The sequence below is a fragment of the Amblyraja radiata genome, chromosome 28, assembly GCF_010909765.2.
Source record: "Amblyraja radiata isolate CabotCenter1 chromosome 28, sAmbRad1.1.pri, whole genome shotgun sequence".
Classification (NCBI taxonomy): Eukaryota; Metazoa; Chordata; class Chondrichthyes; order Rajiformes; family Rajidae; genus Amblyraja; species Amblyraja radiata.
Window position 1 is genome coordinate 8481410 of NC_045983.1, and position 14226 is coordinate 8495635.

Here is a 14226-nt window from a genome sequence, read left to right on the forward strand (position 1 = left end):
TAGGTGGTCTGGTACTTTTGAGAGGGCCAAAGGATGAGGAGCAAAGGTCAGGAGGAGATGTGCATTTAGGTAGCGCCGATAAAGGGCCGTTTCTGCAAGAAAGCCAAAGGTTAGTTCAGAAGGATCTTCAGTATCTGCCTCAACAGCAACATTTTCTTTTCTTTCCCTCTTGGAAGACGTACGGGGTTGTAAGTTAACTAGCTTGGCAAAATTGTAGTGTGTAGGATAGTGTTGGTGTGCGAGGATTGCTGGCCAGCACCAACCCGGTGGGCAGAAGATGGGCACAAAATGCTGGGGTAACTCAGTAGTTCAGTGGACGACATCATCGGGAGCTCGAGTTCTGTTTTCCGGAGCTCCCGCAACTACAGCTGCGTCCGCTGGACTGGAGGACGGCAGCTTCGGCAGCTTCGACCGCCCCGGGCCGCGGAGTTTGAACCGGCCCGTTTGCGGAGCACGGATTCAGCCGCGGGACTTACCTACCATCACCCGGCGGGGTCACAACATCGGAGGCACGGATTGCCTCAGCGCAGAGGGAGAGCAAGGAGGGAAGAGACAATGACTTTGGGACTTAAACTGTGTTGAGTGTTTTGTTATTTATTCTATGTTATGACTGCAGGCTAAACCATTTTGTTGCACTGAAAAGTGCAATGACAATAAATTGAATCAAATCAAATCTATGGAGACAAGGAATTGGTGACGTTTGAGAACCCTTCTTCAGACTGAAAGGTAGATGTGGGGGCATGATTTCACCATCCTCTCCATGACCACCCTCTCTCTGACTTAGACCAGTCTGGCCTCAACACAGGCCCTACCTTTGTATCCCTCCGCTCCCATCTCAATGAGTTTGCGACGTAGAACTTATATTACACCCCACCTCTATCATTCACTGTCGAAGGGTTCTGACCTGAAACATCACCCATTCCTTCCCCCCAGAGATGCTGCCTGGCCCGCTGAGCTACTCCAGCATTTTGTGTCTACCTTCGGTGTAAACCAGCATCTGCAGTTTCTTCCCACATTTCAGAGATACCGGGAACTTTCAAGCACCTTCACTCGCCGTTCATCCCTGGCAGATTTCCACTGTGGGCCGGTCATACAAGGAGACCCAATGCATTGATCATGGACGCAAAGTGCTGGAGTAACTTAGTGGAGCAGGCAGCATCTCTCAAGAGAAGGAATTGGTGATGTTTCGGGACGAGACCCTTCTTTAGATTGAGAGTGAGGGGAGAGGGAGACTAGAGATATGCAAGCATATGTGTGAAAATGACGGATCAAATAGTCGATGCTGATACCCTGAGTCTGAAAAAAGGTCTTGACCTGAAACGTCACCCATTCCTTCTTTCTAGATGCTGCCTGTCCTGCTGAGTTAATCCAGCATTTTGTGTCTATCTTTGGTGCAAACCAGCACCTGCAGTTCCTTCTGGCCCAATGCATTAGCCTGCTTAGTTTAGAGATACAGCGCGGAAACAGGCCCTTCGGCCCACCAAGTCCACACCAACCAGTGATCCCTGCACATCAACACTACCCTACACAATTTTTACACTGTACCATCCAGTAACCTACAAACCTGTACGTCTTTGGACATACAATGTGGGAGGAAACCGAAGATCTTGGAGAAAACCTACATGGTCACGGAGAGAATGTACAAACTCCGTACAGACAGCACCTGTAAACATAGAAACATAGAAACATAGAAAGTAGGTGCGAGAGTAGACCACCAGGTCCGTCGAGCCCGCACCGCCATTCGCTCATGGCTGAACACTAAACAGACACACTTACCCACAAACAGTAGACACAAGACACAGAACACAAGACACTACCCTCCCCTTTATACCGCTATCACCCCTCTCCACCCCAAGAACCGCGTGATCTCCTGGGGGAGGCAAAAAAACGGATAAAAACCCAGGTCCAATTCGGGAAAAAAAATCCGGGAAATTCCTCTCCGACCCCAATCCAGGCGATCGACACTTGTCCAGGAGATCACTCAGGTCTTACTATACTAACCATACCTAGGTCCATATCCCTGCCCTCTCCCCGTAGCCCCTTATCCCCTCGGCAGCTAAAAAACCATCTATTTTAGACTTAAATATATTTAACGTTTCTGCTTCCACTGCTCCCTGGGGCAGTGAATTCCATAAATTAACCTACCCTCTTGATGAAGAAGTTCTTCCTCATCTCAGTTTTAAAAGAGCCCCCCCTTATTCTGCAACTATGTCCCCTAGTTCTAGTTTCCCCGATCATTGGGAACATCCTCGGTGCATCCACCCGATCAAGGCCCCTCACGATCTTATATGTTTCAATGAGATCGCCTCTCATTCTCCTAAACTCCAAAGAGTAGAGCTCCAGCTTACTTAACCTTTCCTCATATGTCAATCCCCTCATTGCAGGAATTAATCTTGTAAACCTTCGCTGCACTGCCTCCAGGGCTAGTACATCCTTCCTTAAGTATGGACCCCAGAACTGTACACAGTATTCCAAATGTGGTCTCACTAATACTGTGTACAGCTGCAGCAAGACCTCCGTGTTTTTATACTCAATCCCCCTAGCAATAAAGGCCAAAACTCCATTGGCCTTCCTGATTGCTTGCTGCACCTGCATACTGACTTTTAGTGATTCATGTACTAATACCCCTAGATCCCTTTGCGTTGCATTACAACGCAGCTCCTCCTCATTTAGAAAATAACTTGCCCTATCATTTTTTTTCCCAAAGTGAATGACTTCACATTTATTAGTATTAAATTTCATCTGCCAAGTTGTTGCCCACTCACCGAGCTTATCTATATCCATTTGCAGACTCTTCCTATCCTCCTCATCCCCAACTTTTCCTCCCATTTTTGTATCGTCCGCAAATTTTGATATATTACACTTGGTTCCCTCCTCCAAATCATTTATATAAATTGTGAACAACTGGGGTCCCAGCACCGACCCTTGCGGAACCCCGCTAGTTACCGGTTGCCATCCCGAGTATGAACCATTTATCCCCACTCTCTGCTTCCTATTAGTCAGCCAATCCTCTACCCATGCTAATATATTACCCCCAATCCCATAATTTTTTATTTTTAGCAATAGTCTCTTATGTGGCACCTTGTCAAAAGCCTTTTGGAAGTCCAAGTATACCACATCCACCGGTTCCCCTTTATCCACCCGGGTTGTTACTTCCTCAAAGAATTCGAGCAGATTCGTTAAACAGGATTTCCCCTTCACAAAACCATGCTGGTTCTGTCCGATGAAGTCATGTTTATCCAAGTGCCCCGTTAGTGTTTCTTTAATAATTGTCTCTAACATTTTACCCACCACCGATGTTAGACTAACCGGTCTATAGTTACCCGCCTTCTGTCTACTTCCTTTTTTAAATATAGGTGTTACATTGGCCATTTTCCAATCCACTGGGACCGTTCCTGCCTCCAGGGAGTTTTGGAAAATTATCACCAATGCATCCACAATCAGTAGTCAGTATCGAACCCAGGTCTCAGGCGCTGCAAGCGCTGTAAGGCAGCAACTCTACCGCTACGCCACCGTGCCGTGTTGTGGACACACTCCGCTTGAATCAAATAGATAAGCAGCAAAATGCCAGCCCCATAAGCAAGGACCAGTGGGATTAGCCAGTAACTTTGTGAATGGTGTTTGCTATCATTATTAATTAGAAAATGGTGATAGCACGGCCAGAGGTTTTATTGAGCTGGCTGGATTCCTCGCCAGGTTCGGCCCAGATGTGTGTTTTATTTTAAATAAACGATAACAGAATCTGAGGAATTCACACGTCAAAGGAAATCACAGATCACCATTTAACTATCTTTTAAAGCAGAGTTAGCATCTTCTAAAGAAACACTAAGGCTGTTATTATTGACGCGCATGAGTTAAAATGAAGAAGCAACGTCAAGAGATTGCTGAGGTATCATTAACTTGATGACAGCGCATTAGGAGTGAACATCTTTAAAGCCTCTGACGTTGTGATAATTGAAAAGATATCTGAGAGCATTCCAAGCAGTCAGCTCTATTCTGCCATGTCTATCGGGCAGAGTTTAGGGCCCGCCTCGCTGCAGGAGGCCATCGGGATTGGCAGGATTGGAGGGGGGGTGGGAGCTCTCGGCAAACTCCCAACAAGCCAAACTCAGCCAAGCCCAAAACAGCTCCACGATGAAACCCCTTGGCTGCTGGCACGTGTGTCCCTCCCGCATTGACTGTCGTCCCACTCCATGGGGCCTCGTTAGTAGAACCTTCAGGGACCTCTCGTGGCCTTTGCAGTGAAAGTTCTGCCAATCCAAGCACCTCGGAGCAAGCTGTGCTCCCCAAGCCTCTCCAGGAATGACAGATTCGCCAATTGCTGGGAGAAATCCCTCTGGGACATGGCAAACAAAAATCTTTTCCCCAAAAACATATTGGTTGATCGCAAAAGCCGCCTGGGTTTTAAAGGTGGCGATGCAAGGAGCGGCAGATGCTAGCTTATACCAAAGTTAGACACAAAGTGCTGGAGTAACTCAGCGGTTCAGGCAGCATCTCTGGAGAGCGTGGAGGGGTGATGTTTTGGGCCGGGACCCTTCAAGCTGATTGTAGGGAGGAGGAAGAAAGATCGGGAGAGAGGAGAGGAGAGGTGGGACAGGTAATAACGGAGGAAAGCTGGATGAATGAGGTGGGTGTGAAGAAGGGTCCCGACCCAAAATGCCACATGTCCATTTCCTCCAGAGATGCTGCCTGCCCCGCTGAGTTACTCCAGCATTTTGTGTCTATCTTTGGTATAAATCAACACCTGCAGTTCCTTTTTGGTACAGGGGGTGGGACCAAAGCTGGCAAGTGGTGGGTGGAGAGCGATCCTTGTCCTGAACTGTATACAAAAATGAATGTCACTGTACCTCGACAAATAAAGTACCATACCATGCCACACTGTGGCCCAGAGTCAAGATGACCCTTCTTTTACTCTCCTCGCCTCCCTGTCTCCCGTTCTGTTCCTTGTGCTGCACAGTAAATGTCTCCCACCCACACGACAAGGCAGGTGCGAGCGACAGGAGAAGCGCGTCAATTCTGCCATGTACTCGCTGTGTGCTAATTAATAAGGGGAAAGGCACATTTGCATTAACGGGCAGACATATAGATATATATATATAACAGTAGCATATGTGAGGGGGCTGTGAGAAAAACATTTACACTTTGTGTGCAATTCATTGTCTTGACGAGAGACAGAATCAATCAGTGATTTCAAAAGGTTAATGAATGGGAGAGGCTTGAGCGGGAATAATCTGCTGGAAAAAACAGGGAACGAGATTGCTGTACTAGGTGCTGGCACACAGACTCTTTGGGCCGAATGGTCTCCTGTATCACAACAGTTGTATGGTGCTCCGTTACAAAATGAAAACAAAAATCATTTGTGCACACAAATATACTAATGTAAACACTGTTACACACACACACACACACACACACACACACACACACACACACACACACACACACACACACACACACACACACACACACACACACACACACACACACACACACACACACACACACACACACATATATATACACTAGCATACTCGCTATATACACTTGTTTCACAGTCCTCCCGAGTCAGTTTTACTGACTGTATGCTTCGTTTTCACCTTCCCCTCAGCTAACATTGATCCATTCTACATTTTCCTTCAGCTTCATCCCCTTTGATCTCTTGTTCTCACACCTTACCCTTCCATATCTCTATGGCTCCCTCTCCCCTGACTCTCTGTCTGAAGAAGGGTCCCGACCCAAAACGTTACCCATTCCTTCTATACTGAGCTGCTATCCAGAATTACTCCAGTATTTTGTGTATCTTTGGTGTGAACTAGCATCCACAGTTCCTTCCTACGCACGCACATGCACGCATCGCACACAACGCATCGCACACAACGCATCACACACATCACATCTCACACACACACACCTCACACACACATACACACACGCGCTCACAGATAGACGTGTGTGTGTGTCTCTTTCGACTTTTCGGCGACTGCTGGTCCAACGAATGGACCCCATAACTCTATACTCAACGCAGTCAGCTCCAAGCCTGCTACTCATGCTGCACTTCACGTGTCATCAGTCTTATTACTTTCCACAACCCCTCCACCACCCCACCTAATGCCCCCAACTAGAACCCCGTGGTGCTGCCCCAGTGCATGCTCCCTCCCTCGCAGCTTTGTCAAGGTTACCGACTGCATGTGTGGCCAGGCCCTGCGCAGACTCGGCAAACATTTTTACCGCTGGCAGCAGTTCGTCCCGTTTCCATCAGTTCATCGTCCTGGCTTGGTATGGGTGAGGATGAGGGGGCGGTGGGGGTTGGAGGCTGTGACTGAATTGTACATTGTCGGGATTGCACTTGAGGCAAGTATGAGCCTTCCCTGAAGTCCGAGCGACCAGGGTCCTTTAGACTTTACTTTAGAGATACATCGCGGAAACAGGCCCTTAGGACCATCGAGTCCGCGCCGACCAGCGATCCCATACACCAGCACTATCCTACACACTAGGGGAAAATATATGATTTTTACCAAAGCCAATTAACTTACAAACCTGCACATCTTTGGAATGTGAGAGGAAACCGGAGTACCCGAAGAAAACCCACGCCGTCACAGGGAGAATGTGCAAACTCCATAAAGACAGCACCCATTGTCAGGATCAAACCCGAGTCTCTGCCGATAAATAGGTAGATTGGGTTGGTATCGTTGTAAAATTGTGTAGGATAGTGTGAGTGTGCGGGGTGATCGCTGGTCGGTGCGCTCAGTGGGTCAAAGGGCCTGTTTCCACACTGTATCTCTAAAGTCGGAAGCTTCCTGAAAGCAGGACATGCAGCTGTTAGATGCGCTGATTGCGGACATCGTGGGGATGATGTACAGGAGGAAAAGCTTGTAGTTTGATCAATTGTTGATCGAAAGATACAGCATGGAACCAGTCGCTTCGACCCACCGAGTCCACGCCAACCATTCATCCCCCGTTCATCCTGGTTCTATCCCAATTTCTCACCCACTCCCGACACACTCGGGGCAATTCACAAAGGGCCGGTTAACGAACAAAAACCCGCACATCTTTGGGACGTGGGAGGAAACCCACGCGATCACAGGGAGGGCGTGCAAACTCCACACACAGACAGCACCCGAGGTCATGATGGAACACGGGTGTCCGATGCTGTGAGGCAGCGGCTCTACCTGCTGCGCCACTGTGCCGCCTAGTGCTGTTGGTGGGTGCCTTCGAAGAGCAAGGCAATCGCAGGCTAAGATGGAGACATTGAGATGCCAGGCATTACTACTTCTCCATGTAACTTGCAGTGAAAAGCGTGTGACGGTGTGTTAATCACTTAAGCTGCAGGCATGCAAATCAGCCGAGCTGGCCAAGGCACCTTGGCGTTGGTGTCTGTCCAGTTAACGCTCGCGAACAACTCAGCTGTCCGCTCCGATTGGCCTCAAAAGCCCTGCGGCAGATGGTGCCCTGTCACTCCTGTTGTCACCAAACTGTAAACTGGGCCGTCGCGAATCTACCGTAAGCTGGCAGTGCCCACAGAGCTCAGCTACTCCCCAGTAGGCAGCGGGCAGGCACACCAACCTCTCCTCACGCAGCGGAGGCTTGTCATTTAGCAGCAGGGGGAGCCTGGTGTGGATCGGCCACAGAGCCCGGTACATACACAACAGCTGGTAGAGCCACCGCCTCACACCGCCAGAGATCCCAGTTCGATCCTGACCTAGGGGGCTGTCTGTGTGGAGAAAGGCGCAGAAAGAGAGAAGATGAAAGAGATTCACCTTACTACCTCGCTCACGCCTCCATCACAGTGCAACATCAATGGGCGCAGTGACACAGCGGCAGAGCTACTGCCGCACTGCGCCAGAGATCCCGGTTCAATCCTGACCTAGGGTGCTGTCCACGTGGAGTTTACACGTTCTCCCTGTGACCTCGTGGGTTTCCTCCGGGTGCTCCGGTTTGCCTCCACATCCCAAAGAGAGATGAGTTTGTACAGTGCCCTCCATAATGTTTAGGGACAAAGACCCATCGTTTATTTATCTGCCTCTGTACTCCACAATTTGAGATTTGTAATAGAAAAAGTCACATGTGTCAGATTTTATAAAAGGCCATTTTTATACATTTTGGTTTCACCATGTAGAAATGACAGCTAGGTTTATACATAGTCCCCCCATTTCAGGGGACCATAATGTTTGGGACACATGGCTTCACAGGTGTTTGTAATTGCTCAGGTGTGTTTAATTGCCTCCTTAATGCAGGTATAAGAGAGCTCTCAGCACCTAGTCTTTCCATCACCTTTGGAAACTTTTATTGCTGTTTATCAACATGAGGACCAAAGTTGTGCCAATGAAAGTCAAAGAAGCCATTATGAGACTGAGAAACAAGAATAAATCTGTTAGCGAAATCAGCCAAACCTTAGGCTTATCAAAATCAACTGTTTGGAACATCATTAAGAAGAACGAGAGCACTGGTGAGCTTACTAATCACAAAGGGACTGGTAGGCCAAGGTAGACCTCCACAGCTGATGACAGAAGAATAATAAAGAAAAATCCCCAAACACCTGTCCGACAGATCAGAAACACTCTTCAGGAGTCAGGTGTGGATTTGTCAATGACCACTGTCCGCAGAAGACTTCATGAACAGAAATACAAAGGCTACACTGCAAGATGCAAACCACTGGTTAGCTGCAAAAATAGGTTGGCCAGGTTACAATTTGCCAAGAACTACTTAAAAGAGCAACCACAGTTCTGGAAAAGGGTCTTGTGGACAGATGAGACGAAGATTAACATATCAGAGTGATGGCAAGAGCAAAGTATGGAGGAGAGAAGGACCTGCCAAAGATCCAAAGCAAACCACCTCATCTGTGAAACACAGTGGTGGGGGTGTTCTGGCCAGGGCATGTATGGCTGCTGAAGGTACTGGCTCACTTATCTTCATTGATGATACAACTGCTGATGGTAGTAGCATAATGAATTCTGAAGTGTATAGACACATCCTATCTGCTCAAGCTCAAGCAAATGCCTCAAAACACATTGGCCGGCAGTTCATTCTACAGCAAGACAATGATCCCAAACATACTGCTAAAGCAACAAAGGAGTTTTTCAAAGCTAAAAAAATGCTCAATTATTGAGTGGCCAAGTCAATCACTCGATCTGAACCCAATTGAGCATGTCTTTTATATGCTGAAGAGAAAACTGAAGGGGACTAGCCCCCAAAACAAGCATAACCTAAAGATGGCTGCAATACAGGCCTGGCAGAGCATCACCAGAGAAGACACCCAGCAACTGGTAATGTCCGTGAATCGCAGACTTCAAGCAGTCATTGCACGCAAAGGATATGCAACAAAATACTAAACATGACTACTTTCATTTACATGACATTGCTGTGTCCCAAACATTATGGTGTCCTGAAATGGGGGGGACTATGTATAAACACAGCTGTAATTTCTACATGGTGAAACCGAAATGTATAAAAATGACCTTTATTAAAATCTGACAATGTGCACTTTAACCACATGTGATTTTTTTCTATTACAAATCTCAAATTGTGGAGTACAGAGGCAAATAAATAAATGATGGGTCTTTGTCCCAAACATTATGGAGGGCACTGTAGGTTAAATGTAAATTGCCTCCTGGTGTGCAGGGAGTGGATGAGCACATGGGATACTAGAGAACGAGTGTGAACGGGTGAATGATGGTCATCGGGTCATCAGTGCCCTGGTTTTCTCCCACACTCGAAAGACGTACAGGTTCGTAGGTTAATTGTCGGCGAAGATACCCGCCTGAATCACCTCCTCTGGCATCTTGTTCCGTATACCAACCACCCTCTGTCTCGATATTGAACTGGTAGAAGGGTGATTATACCAGGGGCCTCTTCATTCAGACTTGGGTATCTTGGAGACACAAAGATCTGCAGATGCTGGAATGTTAAGCAAAACACAAAGAGCTGGAGTAACTCACCGGGTCAGGCAGCATCTCTGGAGAAACATGGATAGGTATCGCTAGGACACAGAGGGAAGCCATTCGGCTCTAGTCTGTCCCTTTACCTGTAGCACAAATGATTTTCCCTGCAGTGCCCGTCCAGCTTTGAAACCCCTGCTTTGATTCTGTTTCCACTGCCCTTAAAGGTTATGGGGAGAAGGCAGGAGACTGGGATTGAGGGAAAGATAGATTAGCCATGATTGAACGGCGGTTTAGACCTGAAGGGCCGAATGGACTAATTTCGTTTCTATACCTGAAGAACTTCAAGTTTACCGGATAATTTTCCGATGATCGCGGTTGGCTACCTGCAGGTCTGGTAGTTTCTCGGGTTTAATCTCACCTGGCCGGCTTAGCTACTGGGCAGGAATCGTGATGACAGCTGACGTAAACCTTCCTGCACGGGTTAGCTGGCTGCATTTGTTTACCTTCAGACTCGCCCTCCCCTTGGTCCTCGTGCAAGGCTTGTTCTGTTGCTAATTTGCACGGCGGAGGTGGTGGCCTCCTCCCTCCCTCCCCGTCCCCCTGCTCGGCGCCTGAACCCCGGCCAGCAGGCACTAGAGTTCCCCATCACGGTTCACGGCAAAGATCCTATAGCAGAGCTCCGCTATAAGATCTTTGGTTCACGGAGTCTAACTACAAAGGATGTGCTACACTCACTGGTGCCTGTCTCAATACACATTAACATTTCCTGATACAGGGCCCAGATGGCTAGCGCAACCCAACTGTCCCATCCACTTAGTGTTACCCCGTGCCTGCTGCTCGATCCTGCCTCCAGCCCCCTGATGTGTTTTTGCTGCACTTTGCAGGCCTCTTTTGAAGTTGAACTCTTGTGAGACCCTGCTCTGCAGGCAAAGTCGGGGCTTGCAGATAAAGCAGGCCTCACCAGCTACAGCCGACAGCCCTAACCTTGTAGAAACTAAGAACTGCAGACGCTGGTTTTTGCCAAAGAAAGACGCAAAGTGCTGGAGTAACTCAGCGAGTCAGGCAACATCTCTGGAAAAAAAGGATAGGTGACGTTTCGGGTCGGCATCTGCATATCTTTGTTTCTAATTGTGTAAACATAGTATTCTGTAAACACCATGATAAACAACAAAAAAACTTCAGGGGCGGCACGGTGGTGCAGCGGTAGATTTTCTCCCTGACAGCGCAAGAGACCCGGTCAATCCTGACCACGGGTGCTTGTTTGTACGGAGTTCTCCTCGTGACCGCGTGGATTTTCGCCAAGATCTCCAGTTTCCTCCCACACTCCAAAGACGTACAGGTTTGTAGGTTAATTGGCTTTGTATAATCGTAAATTGTTTCCTGTGTCAGTGTTAGTGTGCAGGGACCGCTGGTCGGCGCGGACTCGGTGGGCCGAAGGGCCTGTTTCTGTACAGTATCTCTAAACTAAACTAATATAAGAACACAAATAATGATAGTGCAAAGACAAAATGATGTCCCCAAGTCTATGTTTAAGAAGGAACTGCAGATGCTGGAAAATCGAAGGTAGACAAAAATGCTGGAGAAAGTCAGCGGGTGAGGCAGCATCTATGGAGCGAAGGAAATAGGCAACGTTTTGGGTCGAAACCCTTCTTCAGACTTCAGACTTCAGTCTGAAGAAGGGTTTCGACCCGAAACGTTGCCTATTTCCTTCGCTCCATAGATGCTGCCTCACCCGCTGACTTTCTCCAGCATTTTTGTCCCCAAGTCTATGTTGTTTGGCGCTTACTCAGAGGTTGCGGTATTTAGTAGCATGATCATTGTTGGGAAGAAGTTGCTCCTGAACCTGGACATTACAGTTTTCAGACTCCTGTAGGATCCTATCCCAAAATCTATCAATGTTCTCCCAGAGACGCTGTCTGACCCGCTGAGTTAATAGACAATAGACAATAGGTGCAGGAAGAGCCAATTGGGCCCTTCGCGCCAGCACCGCCATTCACTGTGATCATGGCTAATCATCCACAATCAGTACCCCGTTCCTGCCTTCTCCCCATATCCCTTGACTCTGCTATCTTTAGCTAATTCTCTCTTGAAAGCCTTCAGAGAACTGGCCTCCACTGCCTTCTGAGGCAGAGAATTCCACAGATTCACAACTCTCTGTGTGAAAAAGTTTTTCCTCAACTCTGTTCTAAATGGCTTGCCCCTTATTCTTAAACTGTGGCCTCTGGTTCTGGACTCCCCCAACATCGGGAACATGTTACTCCAGCACTTTGTGTTTAGCTACTACCTTATCTTCAGACCTCTAGGTTTAGGTGTATTATTATCATGGGTACCGAGGTACAATGAAAAGCTTTGGTTTGCATGAATTTCAAACAGATCATAAGACCATAAGATATAGGAGCTGATTTGGGCCATTCAGCCCATCGAGTCTTCTCCGCCATTCGATCATGGCTGATCTATTTTTCCCGCTCAACCCCATTCTCTGCCTCTCCCCGTAACCTTTGACGCCCTTCCTAATCAAGAACCTATCAATCTCCGCCTTAAAAATATCCAATGACTCCACAGCCGTCTGTGGCAATGAATTCCACAGATTCAGATAATATTATGTTTATGTTTAGATCTGAAGAAGTGTCTCGACCTAAAACGTCACCCATTCCTTTTCTCTGGAGATGTTGCCTGAACCACTGAGTTACTCCAGCATTTTGCGTCTATCTACACAAATAGGGAGGCTCAATAACAAAGGAGGTATTTGAAAACCAGAAAGAGGATTTTAATTTTCGGGCACAAGACAGATTCAAGTTCTGACACTGGACTTTCAAGCCCGCGTCAGATCTTTCAGCGCTGAACCGTATGGGAGGATTTCCGAGGGACTGGAGTAAGGGTGGTGCAGCAGTTAGGAAACCTGAACGGAAACCTCTGGAGACTTTGCGCCCCACCCAAGGTTTCCGTGCGGTTCCCTGAGGTTGCAGGTGGTTGCTGGAGGTTGCAGGTAGTGGAAGCAGGTAGGGAGACTGACAAAAACCCTCCGGGAACCGCAGTGGGACAGGCGCATAACAGCGCTTGCAGTGCCAGAGACCCAGGTTCGATCCTGACTGCGGATGCTGTCTGTATGGAGTTTGTACATTCTCCACGTGGACCGTGTGGGTTTTCATCGAGATCCTCTGTTTCCCCCCACACTCCGAAGATGTACAGGTTTGTCGGTTAATTGGCTTGGTATAAGTATAAGTTGTCACTAGTGTGTGTAGGGTGGTGTTAGTGTGCGGGGATAGCTGGTCGGTGCCGACTCAGTGGGCCGAAGGGCTTTATTCCGCGCTGAATCTCTAAACTAAACTAAACACAGACACATTCACAGTCCAGCAGGCAGATTCATCTGCAATAAAGCTCTGTTGACAACAACACACATTTTAAAACATAACCTAAGAGGTTAATCTCCATTCTGTCTTTTGCAAGCTGTAATGCACCCTAAGTGTGTGCAGTTATAATTAAATCTAATTATGCAGCGTGTGGGAAATGCTGTGTAAAAATGCTATGTTTAGCTCATCTGTTGAGCAGTTAGTGAAGCTTAGCTGGGGATCGTGTGAGGCATGGTGGGTGTGAGTGTAGACCAGCGCCTGGCGTTGCAGGCCTCTGCCAGTGGCCTTCAGTGGTCTACTGTACGGCACCAGAACCGATCCCCTTCTCAAGACCACCCCAGCCACACCTTAAAGGGGCCGCGTCCCATCTCGCTCATTCCCAACCGGATCTCAGGACGTGGGCTTAATTTCCTGTTTGCCGTATTTAGCTGACAGGATAATGTGCTCTCCTTAGATTTCTGTCTGCGCCGTTTTAATGCGTTTGTTAACCCACTTAATATGATATCTGCTGCTGGGGAGGGGGTGTTAATTCAGCACAGACCGAGATTAATCCCACTCTAGCCCCCGCAAAGTTGGGGAGCAGGAATAACATGGTGGCTTGACAGCCTGAAGTGGTTGTAACTTGGTCATTTCACCACTGGAGATGGGACTCACTAACTGGTTCCACCAGCGGAAGCTTAAAGGCCCTGTCCTACTTTCCCGAGTTACTCACAAACTCTCCCGAGTTTTCCCCTTGATTCGAACTCGGGGAATGTCGGGTAATGTCGGTAGCGAGCTCGTAGGAGCCCGATCGAGTCCGTAGATGTTTCGTAGCTGCTCGTAATGCCAGCCGTAGGAACTCGGGGCATCAGTAAGTCGGGACGTTTTTTCAACATGTTGAAAAATGTCCACGAGTTAAACAAATAGACCCGAGTAAAACAAATAGATCCGAGTTCGAATCAAGGGGAAAACTCTGGAGAGTTCGTGAGTAACTCGGGAAAGTGGGACAGGGCCTTTAC

At 48.0% G+C, this 14226-nt stretch overlaps 1 protein-coding gene across 9 annotated transcripts in view; it reads left to right on the top strand.

Moving 5' to 3' along the window:
- LOC116988793 (RNA-binding protein Musashi homolog 2-like) overlaps window positions 1-14226 on the top strand; it is a 181781-nt gene that overhangs the window by 45350 nt on the left and 122205 nt on the right. The window lies entirely within an intron of this gene.